This window comes from Myotis brandtii, unplaced genomic scaffold, assembly GCF_000412655.1.
Source record: "Myotis brandtii unplaced genomic scaffold, ASM41265v1 scaffold304, whole genome shotgun sequence".
Lineage (NCBI taxonomy): Eukaryota > Metazoa > Chordata > Mammalia > Chiroptera > Vespertilionidae > Myotis > Myotis brandtii.
In genome coordinates this window covers 3,138,948-3,153,633 of record NW_005361607.1, presented here as the reverse complement: position 1 = coordinate 3,153,633, position 14,686 = coordinate 3,138,948, and the positions used below count along the sequence as shown (strand labels likewise).

Here is a 14,686-nt window from a genome sequence, read left to right as displayed (position 1 = left end):
GTCATCCTAATAGGTGCGAGGTTAGTAGTGGTTAATATTTAAAAAAATATGTAGTGATGGTTATTTTTAGGTCTTCACTATCTGAAGCCACATGAACTACAATGTTGCTTGGTAAAATTTTGATAGTAGTCATCCTAATAGGTGCGAGGTGATTAGTGGTTAATATTTAAAAAAATATGTAGTGATGGTTATTTTTAGGTCTTCACTATCTGAAGCCACATGAACTACAATGTTAATGCTTGGTAAATTTTAGTCTCTATAAGAATGATTAGGAAATAGAATTATGGATTACCTCCAAGCCAAGGTCCTGTAAAAAAGTCATTGGTTCAGGAGGAAGCAAACCTAATTATATCTGGCTCATTCTTTTCTTAAGAAATGTTCAATGAGTGTTTACTATATGGGCAAAACATTGTTTTAGACAGTCAAAGGCTCTTTAATATTACATTACAATATCAAGGATAGGCAGAAAATAAGCAAATACATATTAAAAGATTAGATACAAGTACTATGTGGAGAATTAAATAGTTGATTCAATAAAGAGTGACTGTGTATCCAGTCACTGATTTTCAGAGTTACCATACAAAAGTCACTTTTCAAAAATTCTGAGTTCAATAATTTATCAAATCAGGAGGTGGTCTTGGTGATCTCCAAGGCCTGTGCCAGCATTAACATTTATATTTTGTTTTCCTTTAAATGAGAAATAGATGTGATATATTCTGTTATTATTCATCACCCATTAATGGGAAGTCAGGGTTGAGGATATAAGAGGCAAATTGAGTGAAGATGGGGTGGAAGATGGCCAAAGGGGAATTCCAGTTAAAAACATGTTCCATTTTCCTGGGCCCAAAGCTAGTCAGTGGTGACATCCTACTGATCTTAAAGACGTTCATGAGCCTACACTTTCTTCATGTGAATGCCACTGCCTTTGAGTCCTCCTCACTTATTAAAATGACTTCTCTCTGCTTTTACTTTGGGCCCCTCTAATCCACCATTTACTTAGCTGTTAGACAAATCTGATTAAAAACACAAATCTCATCATGTACATCACAATTTAAAATCCTTCAACTTGGTTTCCTCAAAGTTTTCAGATATAGCTCAAACTCTTTTGCTTAGCATATACTAGTAAGGCCCTTCCTAATCACAACTCTGTTAATTTTCTAATATCACATTGGGCCCATCTCAGGCATACTTTCTTTCTTTGGGCCTTCCTGAATTACTTACATTTTCTCAAACTTATTTTGCTCTTTCATATCTCTGTACCTTTGAATGTGCTGTTTCATCTGCCTGGAATATCCATCTTTCCTTCAATTTCTTGAACTAGCAAATTCCTGCTTCAAAATTCAACTCATGTCGCATCAAAATACCAACTGGTTTTTTAGTATGTGGTAGGCATTAGGGTTATAGAAGTGAATACGACATTCCCTGAATCTGGATACCAAAACCAGACAAGGACACAACAAGAGAAGAAAATTATAGGCCAATATCCCTGATAAACATAGATGCAAAATTTTTCAATAAGATATTTGTAAAACAAATTCAACAAGTCAACACTATGATCAAGTGGGATTTATTCCAAGGATGTAAGAGTGGTTCAATATCCACAAGTAAATCAATGTGATACACATTAACAAAATGAAGACTAAAATCATATGATTATCTTAACAGGTGTAGTAAATGCCTTTGACAAAATTTAACATCCATATATGATAAAAACTTTCAACAAAATGAATACAGAAGGAACATACCTCAACATAATTAAGGCCATATATAACAAACCCAAAGCTTACATCATACTTAATGGTGAAAAGCTGAGAGCTTTTTTTCTAAGATCAGAACAACACAAGGATGTTCACTCTCATCAGTTTTAGTAAACACTAGGGGCCTGGTTCATGAAGATTTGTGCACTGGGGGGAGAGGTGGGGTCCCTCAGCCCGACCTGCACCCTTTCTAAACTGGGAGCCCTCAGGGGAGCCCTCTCCAATCCGGGAGTTTCTCTGTCTTTGCATCATATGAGAAAATTGTCTGAGACCCCCAACCCAGTTTGGTTTGTTGTTCACAGAATAATAGAGGCATTTTTTTTCTTTGCTCCATTGGTGGAGATTTCCTGGAAGTTTTAGGATATCTTCCCTTTAATTTTTCCTAGACACTTTGATTTTACTTATGTCTCTTACTTTTGCTTTCCCTCCATTGCCAACCGCAACAGTAACTTGCTCCAGGCTCACTTTGCTCTAGTCTAGTGTCTAGGACAGTGGTTTTCAACCTTGGCTGCACATTAGAATCACCTGGAAATCTTTTTAAAATCCTGATTTCTGGGCCTCATCTTCCGGAAATTCTGTTTCTTTGTTATGGGGTGGGGCCAATAGTTTTTTTTAAAACTATAGTCTGGCCCTCCAATGTTCTGAGGGACAGTGAACTGGCCCCCTGTTTAAAAAGTTTGAGGACCCCTGGTCTAGGAGATCCATCTGCCACCAGAACTATGATTTCCAGCATTCCTGGTGCTCCCTGAGCTCTGGGCTTCCACTTCTGGTCCTGGGGCTGCCATCAGAACTACGATTCCCAGCATTCCTGGTGCTCCCCGCACTCTGGGTTTTCACCGACCGAGGGAGCCACGTCCCCCCAAGGTGTTGGCTCTCCCACTCTGCTCTCTGTATGCAAATTACCCACCATCTTTGTTGGGTTAATTTGCATACTCACTCCTCATTGGCTTGTGGGCATGGCTTGAGCATAGGGGAGGGGCGGCTAATTTGCATGTTTCTCTTTCATTATATAGGATAGTATTGGAAGTCCTAGCCAGAGTGATAAGGCAAGAAAAATAAATAAAAGGCATGAAAATTGGAAAGAAAGAAGTAAAACTGTCTTTATTTGCAGATGACATAATATTACATATAGAAAAGCCAAGCCCTGGCTGGGTAGCTTAATTGGTTAGAGCATCATCCTGGTTCATCAAGGTTGTGAGTTTGATCCCTGGTCAGGGCACATACAAGAACCAATAAATGCATAACTAAGTGAAATGCATAACAAATCGATGTTTCTTTCTTTCTCTCTCTCTCTCTCTCTCTCTCTCTCTCTCTCTCTCTCTCCCCTCCCTCCCTCCCTCCCTCCCTTTTCTTCCCTCTCTGTTTCTAAAGAACTCAGTAAATAACAAATTTAATTAGAGCTTAACACCAAAAGAAGAATTTTAAGAAGCCCAAAGACTCCACCAAAAACTGTTAGAACTAATAAACAAATTCAGTAAAGTTGCAGAATACAAAATCAACATAGAAAAATATGTTGTGTTTTTATACACTAATAACAAATTATCAGAAAGAGAAATTACAAAACTATCCCATTGACAATTGCATAAAAAAGAATAAATACCTACTAATAGTAATAAATTTAACCAAGGAGGTGAAAGAGCTATACCTGAAAACTATAGGACACTGATGAAAAAAAATTGAAGATGACAGAAAGAAATGGAAATATATTCTGTGTTCCTGGATTGGAAGAATTAACATTGTTAAAATGTCCATATTACCTGAAGCAATCTACACATTCAATATGATCCCTATAAAATTTTTAATGGTATTTAATGGTATTTTCACAGAAATAGAACAAATATTTTTTAAATTGTGTGGAGCTACACAAGACTCCAAATAGCCAAAAAAAATGTCTTGAGAAAGAAAAACAAAGCTAAAGGCACTACACTCCCTGATTTAAAACCATATTACAAAATTAGAGTAATCAAAACAGCATGGTATTGGTATTTAAAAAGACACATAAATTAATGGAAAAGACTAGAGAACTTAGAAATATATCTACACATATAAAGTCAATTAATTTACAACAAAGGAGCCAAGAATAAACAATGGGGAAAAGGACAGTCTCTTCTATAAACAGTGTTGTTATAACTGGACAACCACATGCAAAAGAATGAAAGTGGACTTCTGTCTTACACAATACACAAAAATCAACTCAAAGTGGAATAAATACTTGAATGTAAGACCTGAAATCATAAAACTCCTAGAAGAAAGCACAGGCAGTAAGCGCCTTAACATTAGTTTTGGCCATGACTTTTGGGATCTGACTCCAAAAGCAAAGGTAACAAAATAAAGAATAAACTACATCAAGCTAAAAAAACTTCTGAACATCAAATGAAAATATCAACAAAATGAAAAGGCAACCTACAGAATGTGAGAAAATAGTCACAGATCATATATCTGATAAGTGGTTAATATCCAAAATATATAAAAACTCATACAACTCAATAGCAAACAAAAAATTCAATTGAGAAATGGGCAGAAGATTTTTCCAAAGACATACTGATGTACAACAGGTACATGAAAAGGAGCCCAACATTACTGATCATCAGAGAAATGCAGATTAAAACCACAAATAGATATCACCTCACATCTGTTAGAGGCTATTATAAAAAAGATAAATAACAAGTGTTGGAGAGGATTTAGAGAAATGGAACTCTTGTTGACTGTTGGTGGGAACCTAAATTGGTATAACCACTATGGACAAAAGTATGCAGGTTCCTAAAAAAATTAATAGAACTACCATTTAATCTAGCAATTCCACTTCTGAGTATTTACTTAAAGAAAACAAAACACTAACTCAAAAAGATAGATGCACCCCCATGTTCACTGCAGCATCTATATATATAAAAGCCTAAGTGACTGGACTGGCTGACTGGCTGGTAGCTATGACATGCACTGTCCACCAAGGGGCAGATGCTCAACACAGGAGCTGCTGAGTGACAACAACTTTGAGTGCCCTCTTACACTCTGGGCCCCCTCAGGGGGTGTCGGACTGCTGATTTTGGCCTGATCCCTGCAGGCCAGGCAGAGGGACCCCACTAGTGCACAAATCTGTACACTGGGCCTCTAGTTATTTATAATAGCCAAGGTATGGAAACAGCTGCACTTCTTGGACTGTGTGTCTAGTTTTCTGTCATTATTTTGTCAAATAGATTTTCAATTTCTTGCTTTCTCTTCTCCTTCCAGCATCCCCATGATATGAATGTTGGCACGCTTGAAGTTGTCTCAAAGGCTCCTTACACTGTCTTCATTTTTTTAGATTCTGTTTTCCTTTTACTGTTCTGTTTTTTGCTTTCTTATATTCCAAATTGCTGATTTGATTCCTGGCTTTACTTTCTGTAGATTATTCATCATTTGATTCCCTGTAAATTATTATCATTTTAGTTAGTGTAGCATTCCTTTCTTACTGGTTTGATTTTTATGATTTTTATGCCCTTTTAAAAATTCTGTTAAAGTTCTCACTAAGTTCATACAGCATCCTTAGAACCACTGTTTTGAACTCTGCATCTAGTAAATTGCTTGTCTCCATTTTGTTTAGTTCTTTTTCTGGAGTTTCTTTCTGTTCTTTAATTTGGGACATGCTTCATTGCCTCCACACTTTGGCAGCCTCCCTTTATGTGTTTCTATGTACTTTGTAGAGCTGCTATGTCTCCTGTATCCTGAGCTTTGCACAATGGCCTTATATAGTAGGTGTTGTGTAGGGCCCAGTTGCACAGCCTCTGTGATCACCCAAACTGGACACTCCAGATGTGCCCCCTCACCCCCCATGTGGCCCGTATTCACCCAAAGAAGCCTGCACCAAGGCATATCATAATTAAAATGCCAAAGATTAAAGACAAAGATCAGAATCTTAAAAACAGCAAGAGAAAAGCAGTTAATTACCTACAAGGGAGCTCCCACAAGACTATGAGCTGATTTCTCAAAAGAAACTTTGCAGACCAGAAGGGAGTGGCAAGAAATATTGAAAGCAATGAAAATCAAGGACTTACAACCAAGATTACCCAGAAAAGCTATCATTTAGAATTGAAGGACATATAAAGAGTTTCCAGATAAGAAAAAGCTAAAGGAGTTCATCATCTCCAAACCAGTATTAGGGTCTACTTCAAGAAGGAATTGTCATGGGGATGTAAAATACAGCATAGGGAATATAGTCAATAATATTCTAACAACTATGTATAGTGTCAGATGAGTACAAGACTTATCTGGATGATCATTTAGTTAGTTATATCATGTCTAATCACTAGGGCGTACACATGAAACTAATATAATACTGTATGTTAACTGTAGTTGAAAAATAAAAAAATTTTTTTAAAAAAGGCAGTCTCCTGTCTTCTCCTGTCTCAAGACATCCCAGTTATGTTTCACTGTTTTCCCTTTTTGTACATGAAAGACAAGGAGATGCTTTAGGCTTGCCTGCTCAAAAACATGGTGATCAATTTAGACCTTAAGGCCTACAGCTGGCCTCTGTGTCAAAGGGACCCCTCCTTGAGTGCCATGCAGCCACAGCTATGCTAGTGCAGATATTGAAATATTAGTTTCAGGTTTTCTTTGACTGTATTTGTACCTCATGTTGTAAAGGCTTTGTGGGAACAACATCATACCCAATGTTTGTCTGTGTATAGACTAACTTCTTATGAAATTTTAATATTGTCTCCACCTAATGTCACTATTTCTAAATGTAACATTTTGAATCTGGCAACCTTGCATTCCCTGAACTGATAGGTCTGATCTTGATGGTATTTCACTCACAGACCAAGTATTAATCCTGAGTTGACTCAAAGGAAAATCCTTTGGAAACACTGAAATAATCTGGTTTTCGAATGGTTCATATCTTAAATCTTTAGAAGGACATTATCAAGTTGGATACCAATCCCTCTGAGGTTAAGGTCTCTGAAGCTAAGCCACTCCCACAGGCTAAATCTGCTCAAACAAACTGAATTATTCATTCTGACCAGAGCTGGTATATTAGCAAAGCTCAAAACAGCCAATATTGATACAAACAGCAGATACGCCTTTGGACTTGCTCATGAGTTTGGAATGCTGTGGAAACAGAGGTATTTTTAACCTCATCTGGAAAACCAATAAAACATAGCACTTATGAAAAAAGCCTATTAGAGGCTATTTGATTCCCCAAAGCTTTAGTTATTATAAAGATTCCTGGACACATGAAAGATGATTCCAAATTAGCAGAAGGAAATGCAATGTCAGATCAAGTTGCAAAATTGCTGTGACGCAAAAGCCAAAGCCACAATTTATAGCTTCAGTGTCTTCCAAACTGACCTTAGAGAAAGTAGTATAAAAAAGACAGCAACGAGCTTTTTTAACTGAAAAGCTAAAAAATGGGTGAGAGTTGGCTGTAAATACCATTAAGGATTGGGTCTCTGGTGTGGACTACATAAGAGACAGTTTTATCAGATGCAATTCGAGAAATTTTGACTTTTCCTTTTCATGAGTTAATTCATTAGGACACTGATAAATTATTCAAAGGGGCCATCAGTAACTCTGGAATCCCCTCTTCAAAAACTGCCTGAAACATATACAAGCAATGTCTTGTCACAAACATAATCCTAGAAAACCTTTATATAGCTCAATGGGACATTTTACCGTACCTTCTGGGCCTTGGGAGATACAGAAACTTAATTTTATTCAATGACCTCAAGTTTCTGGATGCAGAAATGTGTTAGCAATGATTTGCACATTTTCTCATTGGGTTGAAGCTTTCCCATGTAGAAAAACAACTACTCAAGCAGTAGCAAAAATACTTTTAGAACCCTCCGTGGGATCTTCCCCTAGAACTGCACAGTGACGGCAGAACTCATTTCACAGGACAAATACTAAAACATGTTTGTGAAATTTGGCTATTACAGCATTTTCATTGTACCTGCCACCCCTTATCTTCTGGGCTGGTAGAAGGGACAAATGGAATAATAAAAACTCACTGGTAAAATTTACTGAGTGTCTTAACTTATCGTGGCTAAACACTCTACCGATTTCACTAATGAATTTACGTTCCGCTCCTTTTGGACAACATAACTTGTCTCCATTTGAGATAATTACTGGCGGACCTATGAAATTGATTTCCTGTCAGAAGGATTCAATATTAGTAAAAGGAGATATAATGCCATACTGTAAAATTTTTATCTAGAAGATTTGAAACATAACACCAAGTTAGTAGAGGAATCCTTCAATAACGATAGACAGACTGATGAACTAAAATGTGATCTCTGACCCGGAGTTTTTGTATACTGGGAGACACATCTACACAAAGACTCTATAGCCCAGAAGGAAAGGGCCATATTGGGTTTTCTTTGACAGATACTTGGCTGCTAAAAGGTGTTGACTCATAGAATCTTATTTCTCATTTAAAAAGGGTGGATCACCTCAAACAAAGATCCCAAGACAACCTTAGAATGTTAAGTAAATAATTTTATATTTCTGCTTATTCCTTTTTGTTATTCTTTTAATGGAAATGTTTTTATTCAGTGGGCTTTTACTTTTGCTTAACATAAAAGCCAAAGTAATTGTTGAGTTTATGGTCAAATACCCATGTCTAATATTTCAGGTTTAGTTTGGTGGATCCTCCCTCCCCCCACCAAAGGGACTGATCAAAAAACCTTATAAAAATTATTATTGCCCAGCTGGTATGGCTCAGTAGTTGAGTGTCCACCCATGAACCAAGAGGTCATTGGTTTGATTTTGGTCAGGGTACATGCCTGGGTTTTGGGCTCCATCCCCAATAGGAAGTCTGTGAGAGGTAGCTGTCAATGATTCTCTCTTATCACTGATATCTCTCTCTCTCTCTCTCTCTCTCTCTCTCTCTCTCTCTCTCTCTCTCTCTCTCTCTCTCCCTTTCTGAAATCAATTAAAAAATTCTTTAAAAAATTTGATTACATAACAAAATCAAAGTTCAACTTTAAGTTCAGCTGATATTACATGAAGAACACCTGACAAATGCCCAGCCAGTATGGCTCAGTTGAAGAGTCATCCTATACTCCAGAAGGTTGTGGGTTTGATTCCTGGTCAGGGCACATACCTAGGTTGCAAGTTCAATGCCCAGTTGGGGCATGAACGGGAGGCAACCAATCAATGTATCTCTCTTACATCGATGTTTTTTTCTCTCTCTCCACACACATACTCTCTAGAAGGCAAAAATACCTGACAAATGGTTTATTAACACTACCATGGAAACAACTGCTCATGGTTTCTCCTTTTCCTATAATGCTACTGTTCACACAGCCTTAAGGACAGCAAATAGAGAGAATCCTGGCAAAACCACCAGACAACTGGACAATATGCACAAATTTTGGATGAATTCGTATGGTTAACTCCTGGATAGTGACATTTAAGCTCTTCAGCTTCTTTATGTTGCAAACAACCATCCATGTAATTCTGTTATAAACTTAAAAAGTTCTCATTGGTTGGAGACAGACTAGAGAAGATGATGTTGGATTTATTGGGTAATCCTAGTGAAACACAAAAGCTATATGGTATAGACCTCTGGCTTTGGCCACTCCCAGGTTGGATAGAGAGATGCACTATTTAATATCCATGGGTTCAAGGATGCATTCACCCTTTAGTCTCCTCTACTGTTTGATCTATGATGTTTTCTGAAAGAATAATCCTGATCAGAAGGGTGAAATAAGGAAAGATAGGGAATATATGAAATGGACTCACTTTAAACAAGCTGCTAAAAGTATCAACATGAAGGGAGAGACAGGAGGACTCTTCTTTTTCTACTAGCCTGGAAGCTGGAACTTTTTTGAACTTTCCAGTCTTGTGTCAATGCCTGGATATACATCTGGACATCCAGGTATCTCTCTAATTTCTCCCTGAAGGACTTACATGTCCAGGTAATCAGGTATACTTTCACATGACATCCATTATCCAGACAACCAGGGCATGACCAGACCTTCTGGCACGCATCATCCTGCCAGTCACCTGATTGGTAACTATCCTGGACCAAACCTAGAGTTAAGATGGCATGATGGATAATTCTCAAGAATACCTTTTGCTGTAAGAACTTTTAACTTTTCTTTCTTTTTTGGAACACTTCTGGGTTTTTGCCTGGCTGTGTTCCCAGTCTGCAAACTCTAAGACCCTTAAATAAATCTCTATCATTTATTTCTAGCAAAGCTTCCAGACTCTTATTGAGTTCATTTGACAAGTTATTCGGGGGATTAAATTAATATGCACACATAAAGTACATAGGAGACATAATAAGTACTTATTAAATTTTAGCTCTTATTATTATAGGTGATTGTTGAGGCCATAGAACTGGATGGGATCACACAGGGGAATGTGTGGTGAGATCAGGGCCATGAGACAATAGCAGAGGCCAATAAAAAACATCTGAAAAGAAACAAAGAGGTATGAGGTTAATCGGGGGAGAAAGAGAAGGGGTGGGCGGTATTAATGAGGAATTGGTGCCTGGCAGTGGCAAGTCCAGTTGAGAAGTTCTGTAAGATAAAGATAGAATTGGTCAAGATGGAAACCTTTTCATGGAAATTGCAAAAGAATGTCATGGCAGACACAAAACTGCAGTGGGCTCTAGAGTGAATGAAAGGTGAGGGAATAAAAAAAGTGGCAGTAATTTTTCTTTTAGGAAGCTGTCATGACAAAGGAAGGAGAGAGGAGTAATTAGAAGGAAATTTAGGGTCAACCAAAAGTTTTTTCTTTTTTTTTTCAGGTAGGAGAGATTTGAGCATGTTTATAGGTTGATGGGAAAGAACCTATGGAGAGACTAAAAGGGGGAAAATGATTAATGCAGCAAAGTCCCACAGGGGATAAGGAAGAGAGGTTGGGGGTAATGAATAAAAGTGGAAGCACTGGCCTTGAACAAGGGGATGGGCACGCTGTCCAGTAAACCCACCACGACTGATTAGATGGCCTTCCGTGTGCTGCCATATTACCTTGTGCTTATTTCTGTCATCCCTTTAATCACTGTCTATTGGTCTGTTTTGTGACAAAGCCTGTTGTGTCTTGGACAGTCTCCCTACAGACCTCCACAAGGCTGTTCTCTTACCTACGTTAGGTTTATGTTTGGTCTCCTTACCAGAGATTCTAGCTGCCTATCCAAATTCTATTTCCCTCCCTTGTTTAGTCACAAACTCTTATAATGGCTGGGGCAGCGATGTGTCTAGATGCCAACTAAATTCCCCAGCCTCACTTACAGAGAGCAGTGACCATTAATATGTTAGCAGAAGTCACTAGAAGTTCATTTGCTAGAAAAGCTCAGCGGAATATACCCCGGAATATAGAGGAAAGAGCTGGAGGTCTATATTAGTTTCCTAGTGTTTCTGTAGCAAGTTACTGCAAATTCAGAAAAGCCTAAAAGCTGAAATAGAGATATTTATTATCTTACATTTCTGGAGGTTGGAATCCCAAATGGGTCTCATGGGAGCATTTGAGATCTTGCTTCCTGGCATGTGTCATCAGTTTGGCTCAAATAAACTCATGGGGGGAAAAAAGGGGGGGGTCTCACTGGTCTAAAATCAAGGTGACAGTAGGACTGTGATCCTTCTGAAAGTTCTATAGGACAATCCTTTTTCTTCTCTGTCCAGCTTCTGGAGGCTACTTCATTTTTTGGCTTGTAGTCACACATTCTCCAGCCTCTGCTTCCACCATCACATCTCTGCTCTCCCCCCACCACACCTCCCTCTTTCCCTTGTAAGGACCCTTGTGATCCTATTGGACTCACCTAGATAATCTGGGGCATTCTCTGCATCTCAAGACCATTAACTTAATCACATATGCACAGTCCCTTCTGCCTTGTAAGGTAACATATGCACAAGTTCCAGGGACATCTTTGGGGGCCATTATTCTGCTTACCAATAAGTCCAACAGGTAAAGGCACATCTTAGGGATGGAGAGGAGAGTGGAAGAAACCTGGGTTCCTGATAGACTCATCTATCGCCCTACTTCCAGAGTTCTTATGTAGGAAAACAGTAGAACCTTTTAACTTAAGCTATTATTTGGGGGGTGGAGGTGGGAATCTATTTCTAGAAGCTACATGCAATTTCTAAAGGATACATCTTTTATGACCACTCTGTATAAAACAGCAACTCCCCTGCTCTCTTTTTACCTCATCCTGGGAGCAGACTGGCTCCCTTCACACTTTCTAGTGAACCTTCCTCAACACAGGCTGGGAATGTCAGAACTGCATTTCCCAGGCACTTTCATCTAGAATTTTCCCAAGCAGAGGTAGCTGTGGGAGGCGTGGGAAATGAGCACAGGAGGGTGTGGCCACTCAGGGAAGGAGCTAATCCTCTGGGGAGGAGCCACTCCTCTGGGGAGCAGCTGAGGCAGACATTCCCATGCTGTGCACTGGGCAGATCAGTGGGTTCCCACTGGGGCAATACCATGTAGATGCTTGATTTTCCCCTGAGCTAGAGCATAAAAGCTAATCCCCAGCCCCTCTGGAAATTCCTGAAGTAACCTATTATAAATCCCCCTTTTTTCCTTCTCCAAATGGCAGCAAGAGGTTTGTTTGTCTACAACACAAAACACTGAACAATACATCCTGGTTTGCTTTCCCTCATAGCACCTATCAGCACTGATTGCACTATCTATCTCCCTCCCGCAGAATGTAAGCTCCTTGAGGACAGGGACCTGAGTCAGGATATGTTCACTGATATAGCACAGCACTGAGGAGTATATTTGGCCCATAGTGGGTGCTCAATAAAAAATTGGTAAATGTATGAAACCTTGCTTTACAAGTCTTTCAGCATCCCTTTAAGATAGGTACAACATTTTACTTGTGCTTCTTCCAGTACTAGCCTCTGTTTGATGAATGAATCAGCATGCCAAACGTTTAGAAAAAGGAGCAGGTTCACATAATTTGTGAACTGTAACTACAGAATTAAAAATCCCCCCAACAAGGGTATCTTAGAATACACACAGGAACAAATTATCTAACTGTTATAATGGCAGATGATAACCCCAACATAGATTTCTGACCTGGGCTGGGCAAGCTGCAAATACCTCACAGGGAAGTAAAGGTCAGAATGGTTCCAGAGATATTGTGGAAACAACCTAAGATAAAAGACAGTGGTGTCCTCTAAACAGAAGAGGGTTATCTCTTTGATATGGAAATTAACCAAGAAGGTAGCAACCAGCCAAGAGAAACAAAAGACATTGCTATTTCAGAAGAATAGGGAGATCAGTGTGAAAGTTACAAGTCTAAATTTCAGTTTTTTAAATGTAGTAGTATTATATATACACTAGTGGCCCGGTGCATGAAATTCATGCACATTAAAAGGGAATTAATTAGAGGAAATATTTTAATATTGCTATTTGTCCTTTCTCTATAATAGAAGTGTCATAGATGAAAGAAAATTAGTAAAATGTATATGAAAATCTTCCTGTCAGAATCTGGGGCACACCGAGGGACCCAGAGTCAAGTCCCCACCCACTCACATGTCCCGCCGGGTGGGGGGCGTGGCCTGAGGTCCCCCGTCAAGCCCCACCAGGCAGGGGGCACAGCCTCAGGTCCCCCGGCCCGGCACCACTCAGTCTCAGGTCCCTGCTAATTGCTCGTTATGGGAACCCCGCCTCCGCTGTGGGCGCAGCCATCTTGTGACAGCCTGATGGAGTGAGGGTCAATTTGCATATTACCTCTTTATTATATAGGATGGATGTATTTAGCCAAACCAGGAGGGAAAGACTTCATCAAACAGAGGCCTCTCATTTAATATTTGTTTTACAGGAACCTAAGGAATAATAATAATAATCGTAATAATAGCAGAAGTAGGCATTGTATGTCTAGTTGACATATATATGCCTTATATGACATTACCACATGGCAGGCACTGTTCTAAACACTTACTTTATTTAAGCTTTAAGTTTAACCCTGTGTTTTCCCAAGATATAAACCCAGGTAAGTAGTGAGGCCCCTAGAGCTTAAGTAACTTGTCCAAGGTCACACAAGGAAGGGTCAAGCCTGGGCTTCAAATTCATACAATCAGGATCTGGAACCCATGTTCTATCTTGGACTCCTTAAACTTTAGAATCTGTTGGTGGGTCTAGAAATTTGGTGGTCGGGGGGGGGCTACTATTTTTAGAAATAAAGCTAATACTTGATTAAGTGAGCACAAATACTGTAATACTAGCTTCTTGGGAAGTATATTTTCCCTTTGTAAGTTTCAGAGAATTAATCATGTTCTGTTTTTCCTATCTTCATCATCCTTAGCAGCAGCCATTATGCGCATCTTAGTCTCCACAATAACCGTGTAAAGCAGGTATTGTTATTGCCCCAGAATTTATTAACTTTCCCAGTTTACACAGTTTGAAAATGGTATGGGAATTTGAATCCAAGTCTCTTTGTTTCTAGGACTGAACTTAACTATTCTGCCAGTATACCTCACTTATAAATTTAACTCTACCTCATAGACATTTCATAATCAATTTTGTACATGTCACACTTACTTTAGAAATTATGTAAAAAAATGTACCTCTAACCACATCTTTTAAACAAACAAATGCAACAAATAAACAAATAAAAATCTCAGGAAAGCAATTTACATTTGCTTTTAAAATACTCTCTAGGGCTTTGGTTATTGATTCTGAGATGAGCAAAACATTGGATCTAATGTAATTGGGATAGTTTTAGATTTTTAAAAATTATATTGCTACTGTGGTGACCATGCACCTTAGATTTTCAAGGTAGTTCTGATTTCATGCAATTTAAAAAGTGATAAGAAAATGCAGAACTAGATAAAATACAATTTAGTGTTATACCCTTTCAAAATGGATCTGCAAATGATCATAAATTCTGTGTCAAATCACCTGTCCTGATTTCTGGTTTATAACATACTAGGGGCCCACTGCATGATTCATGCACTGGTGGGGTCCCTTGGCTTGGCCCTGAGCCCTCTTGCAATCTGGGACCC

At 38.8% G+C, this 14,686-nt stretch overlaps 1 protein-coding gene across 4 annotated transcripts in view; it reads right to left on the bottom strand.

Annotated features, from left to right (window-relative positions):
• Positions 1-14,686, bottom strand: part of LOC102264243 (chromosome unknown open reading frame, human C1orf168) — a 110,577-nt gene that overhangs the window by 65,891 nt on the left and 30,000 nt on the right. The window lies entirely within an intron of this gene.